Raw genomic sequence first — 6,000 nt, 5'->3', positions numbered from 1 at the left:
TCTCGGAAAATCAAAGAGTTCCCACCGTATGTCACTCTCCACTCGGTCTTTTGCTTCGCTGCGGCGTGATTGAAGGACAAACCAGTAAACCAACAAATTTGGCAAAAAGTGAAGTTGATTCGCTATATACTTAAGTTTGCTAATTTGCATTCAAATCCTTGCAGTAGTTTTAGCACTAACACGCACAGACAGACAGATTAAAACTAAAACATAACTGTTTTTGAGATTAAAATATTTAAATTATTATTTCAATCTAATCGTGTTACAGTTTTATTATAAGTATAGAAGGTGTTATTTATTTCTTCGTTAACTAACTTCTAGTCGGTCGCGGTGCATCAGAGACTTCGATAAAAATGTTACCACAATAAAGTCAGATTAAAGTTCATAATTATTACATCAACGTCTTAGAATCATAAGAATGTTTTCATGAATACACCTCCCACCTATTTGGGCTTTAGATTCCGTGGCTTTAGTTAGTGGCCTTAGACAACAAGATTGAATACAACTCGTCTCATCTCTGTGATAGTATAGTGTATTAATAAATAATTTTAATTACTTCAATGGCTCTAGCTATAAAGAAATCTTGTGAAAAGAGTATTGTAACATAAATTACACCAATTTAGAAGTTTTGTAGTGGAACACCGCAAAATATTTAAGATAATAATATGTAGGTATGTGCTGCATAGCATGTTTTTATGACGAAATAGCTATACTTACCTAAAGCGTAATTTCACGATAATAATTTTTAAAACGCAATTTCGCTAATATTACTAAATTATTAGTACTTACACGCAAGATTTTCGTTTTATTCATCCGGTAAAGAATGGCGAATTACTAAAACAAAAAAATACAGGAAAATATGTTTGATGATATTATATGTTCTGTTTAGAAGAAAAATACAGTACGCGGCAGAAAATAATGTACATCGGTCTTTAGAATGAGATTTCAGCGTTGTAGAGCATTGTCTTTGTCACTCCTGTCTTAACGACAGAGACAAACTACAACTAGCGGTCGGACCACTGCCTTAACTAGGCTTTCACCACTTACAAATACCTAGGTACTTACTCTTTAATATAACAAACTGACGAAATATACAAATACTTCTTATCTGTTTTGTCAGTTTGTCTAGACCATCATATTAAGTCACAAAATGGTTTTATAATGATGAAATAGGTAGGCTGTCCCGGTCACTGCAATGTTTATTTACTTTACGAATAATAGAATCTAAGGACGACTCAAGGTTATTTTTTCAGACCGCTTTTAGGATTTCTAGACAGAAACTTATTGTAGTGTCGCCATTACAGATAGCCCAGACGTCAGAGTGGCGCGACGACCGAAGATAACGTCTAGCTCATGAGAAAAGTGTAAAACACACACAACGCGCGCCGGTAATAAAGGGATTAGGCCCTATTTGACACTATTCATAGTCCCAACACTGGCCAAGTGCAGATTGGCAGACTTCACACAACCCGAGAACATTATGAAGAACTCTCGTCTCTCAGACATGCAAATACAGCCAAAAACATTCAAGTATTACATACCTAGGTAAGTATATACACTTATGACGTACTGCGTACATCCGTACCTATACGCGCGTTCTGTAGTTATCGACCTAAACGTCTGTGCATTTAAAAGTCTGTTAAAAAATGCTCCTATTTGAAATTATCTGGTTGGATTATGAACGGATCATTATAGAGGTCAGTGGAACAGATGCAAAAAAGCTTGATGACCTAACGGTCTATACAGAAATTGGGGATTCTGAACCAATGTGACACTGGTCTGGCTTTTCTATATTACTTATTTACTTAGTCAATATTTGCAGTTTTGCGTTGAGGAGCCAATGAGTAATGAGTTAATAGTAATTTCTATAATACTTACCTACCTATAGCATAGGTACCTACCTGAACGTAGCTGGCAGTCTATACATTGTTGTACAATCATTTAGAGACCAACAAAATTGCTATAAGGATATATGTACATCAGGACCCATAGCTTTTGAATCTTGTCATGTATAAACGCTTAGGTAGCTTTTTTCTTTATTTAGTTCTGTGAACAGATTTTTTAATGAAGCAAAGAATTTATCTTATGGAGATGCAAGTACCGAGTGCTCATCTTTAATTACATTTCGCATCTGATATCATGCACGTAGTCGTACATGGGATATAAATGCTAAACCAGTCCACGTTACACCCAGTGCATTGACACACGGCCGCGTCTTCAAAATAAAACCATAGTGGTTACCTTGCTCAAATTGCTCAGACGACCGAAATCATCGGGTCGCATGCGAATGCACCCGAACGGCAATCTCACTCTACTCCGTGATCCGTCCGTTCGTCCCCGTCACCCCGGCGCGGCCGTCAGTACAGAGGTGTCCGCGGGCGAGGCGGCACGTGCGGTGCACGCCTCGCTTCATTGTTTTGGCTGTGTACACCATTATTTTATTCCATCCGACTGCAATCAATACGATATTCCAGTGGAATAAGACGGGCTGCATTATTTATCAAGATAGTGTTGAATCGTGCAACGACAATAAAGGTCTTATCTTTACAGATAAGAACTTGGTGGCTTATTGACAAGTGAAACTCGATCGTCCCATTCATATAGGACGGTGTGATTGGTGTTTGTTATTGGACCATGAAAATATAGTGTAGTGATCTCTGCTGTAAGAATAGCATGCAAATCAATAATCAAGTGGATGCCCAACTGCGAGCAGCAAAGAGCTCTTGCCGTGCGGCTTATAACACGGTCGCATATTGATTGGTCCAACCGGGATCTCTAGAAACTGTCCTCCCATTACGGTAAGTAAACAAGGACAAATTCGGAGTGACAACAGTAAACAAATTAACAAAGCTAGTGCATATTATGTAGAAGTTGCACTAATACTTAAACCAATAACAACCCCTAAGAATACTTTTGATCAAAGACACACAAAAACAGTTGTAAGCTATTAGTTTAACCAAATGGCAATTTGTTACAACCACGAATTAACATTGACTACAAAAACAATGTTTTTGAACTACCCCAGCATTTCGCAAACAAAGCAGTAGTATATCCTGTTCTTGTTCTATACATTCTGTATTGGCTGTATGACCTGATTAAGTGATGAGCAATTTAATTAGAAAAAGAATCCTTGCAATGAAATTTATGATAAATATGACAAAACAATTCTTCTAAAAGAGATTATATCAAAATAACATCATGGGGTTACTACAAGATTTAAGCCCAACATTTAGGTAAGTACACCTTGAGTTTCATGATGCTTCCCTCAATTTTCTTTCCGGGTCAGCATTACGTGACCTCTTTTACTCTGACCTTGTGCACAGATTTACTTATATCGAGGTATTTTAAGGATTATGATGAACAGTGTTAACAAATAAACTACCTAATTTTAGTAAAAGAATTTCGAAAAGGAAATTGAATGAAGAGTTCTTAACAAACTTTCTTCTTCATTATGGTTATAACGCAAATAATAATTAATTAGGCCTACATAATCGTAAACTTAAGAATGTATATTAAACAATGTCTATTATTAAACAGTAATATCGTTTCATTTTGATTAAAAGGAATCTTGTAAAAATACAGTCATAACAAACTATAATTTATATTTCCGTTTTGAGGAGCACACACATACAAAGCATTTGCAATTCAAATTAGGTCATTAATAATATCAATCCTTGTAACAAAATATAGCAGCTAATGTCAGCTAATGGGAATTTGGAAGTAATCAATGGTTAGATTATCCTTTACATTACGGGGTGCCACCGTAGTTTGCCAATAATAATTTATGGATATCGGCAAGAATAGTAATTAAAAGATGATTGTTACGGATATCAGAGAGAAGTTAATGATTATTTAATTTTCTTAAGCATTTATAAATTGCAACAGCTGCACCAAAACAAATTAAGAAGAACATGACCATTATTTCAAAAGCCAATGACTATTCATAATAAAAACTTGTTTAAACATAATCGCCTCATATTTCGTTGCATGTGAGATTTGATTATCAGCAATCAAATTCATGCTCAAAAAAACCGGTTAAAATTTAAGTTTAACGATTTACCTGAGGATTTGACTACCTGCTCGATAGCACGATTGGCATTCGTAACTAACCGAAATAGGATTATAACTGAGACAGTGATGCAGGTTATGAAGGTTTATGGTTTTAGTCGGCATTAAAATTATGATCTAAATAAATACCTATCTACATCAGAGTAACGTTAGCGTTCACAAAAAAATATAAACATTTAATGAATTTGACCTTTTCTTTTAATGAAATTGCTATGCTATAAGTAAAACACTTAAATTGTGGAATGTTGAACTTAAATATAAAACACATACTTACCTATATACTTGAACCTTCCTCGAAACACAGAAATGTTGCAATAACATTAATTTCTCAATAGCATAGAAAAGTTTGGTATATTTGAAAAATTCTCACTCATATCAATTACTTATGTTACGACATTGCATTTACATTTTTGAGAAAAAATAAGATCATTGCGGATATTTCGTTCGTTGCAACAACTGCTCATTTATGTATTTCGCCTCAAGCAAGATTTACAACTTCGGAGTCTTGATTTCACTTTCTAATTTTGTTTCAATATCGAATTATTTAGTAGAATTATAAATATATTACCATATATTTTTACCATCAAAATTATTTATATTTTTTTTCCTGATAGAGACTAGAGTCCTATCGGTGACAAAAAGCTTACTCTCCTCTGGTTCTCATTCATACTACTTACTTAAACCAGGTGTGTAATTGTTTGGTATATGGGTATACCCTTATTGTACGCTAACCCCTCCTTTATATTGCATTGTGTAAGAAATCTGGAAGCGCAGTTGCTAAAGCCACCTGACTGCAGAGACGAGGTAACCAGTTTCGCCACCTGGCCGCACACATACGCTGCAAAATCAAGATTTGCTGCTTAAAGCGACTCTACAGATGCAAATACTTCCTTTCCATATAGTAATTATTGATCATGAAAGCAATTTATACACGCGTTATAATATGTTTTCGGGGATTATTTGACAAGGCAATCAGTAAAAGTTTGCTTAAGGGCCCAATTTGGTAATGCTGTTACTTTTTGGCAAGAACATAATGCGGTTGCCAAAAAGTGACAGCATTAAAAAAAAAATCAGGTTAACTGTCCTTGTTCAAGTGGGCCTTAGTATATTATTGTATTTATTTCTCTCATTTTAATGTGCAAATATCCTATCAATAGGTACGAGTAAGTAAGTAATTTCTTAAGATGAAAATACATTTTATATTTATAATATTGGATGTTTTTCGTAAATATAAGTATTACATACCTACTAGGGAACCTTTTCATAGATTCATTACGAGTAGCAGGTGTGAGGTGATGTCATTACAATAAAAAGATTTTTGCTAATGAGACATACACCAAAATAACTTCTATTTTCCCTATTCACAGGACAAATAAATCGTCTTTTGAAAACTGTATCATGTTAATATATATACGAAATTTCGAGTTAAATTATACAAAATTGACGGCCTCAGTATGTGAGAGGAAAGTGCGTCCGAATAATCAATAATAATTGACTACGCGATCTACAATTATAGCTCTTATGAAACAGTGTATAAATTACCACTAGGTACATTCTCATACAATCGAACCACGACTATATTCCATTGTCTTACTTCATACACTTTCTACATGAACTGAAACACGTGTAGACGGTAGGTAATAAAACAAATCAATATTTTCTTCCAATTCATGTGAAAGTTTTTCAAATTATGTAGGTACTTACAAAAATATTTCTATTACATTACATCATCAATGTAATGTTAAGTAAGTACCTTACACGGTAGTATGAATTTATCTGTTATCCATAATTTCTAAAAACGATATTGGAAAACGTTGTTATCAGTAGCTTATAGTGAATGCACTATCTACCTGTTATTATCAATATTACAAGATATAATAAGTCAAATGACGTCCTGAGACTTTGCTATGACTTTGCTAAATAATTTAGATT

The 6,000-nt window shown here is 34.3% G+C and overlaps 1 protein-coding gene across 2 annotated transcripts in view; it reads left to right on the top strand.

Annotated features, from left to right (window-relative positions):
* The first annotated feature begins 2,341 nt into the window (after nucleotides 1-2,341).
* The window catches only part of Arl4 (ADP ribosylation factor-like 4), an 83,681-nt gene continuing 80,022 nt past the window's right edge, over nucleotides 2,342-6,000 (top strand). For both annotated transcript variants that reach the window (XM_034975301.2, XM_069503129.1), the window contains exon 1: nucleotides 2,342-2,798. The gene's annotated coding sequence lies outside the window, so the exon portion shown is untranslated. The remainder of the gene's footprint in view (nucleotides 2,799-6,000) is intronic.

This window comes from Maniola hyperantus, chromosome 14 (assembly GCF_902806685.2).
Source record: "Maniola hyperantus chromosome 14, iAphHyp1.2, whole genome shotgun sequence".
Lineage (NCBI taxonomy): Eukaryota > Metazoa > Arthropoda > Insecta > Lepidoptera > Nymphalidae > Maniola > Maniola hyperantus.
Note: the sequence above shows the minus strand (reverse complement) of the source record. Positions and strands in the feature narration are given on the sequence as shown.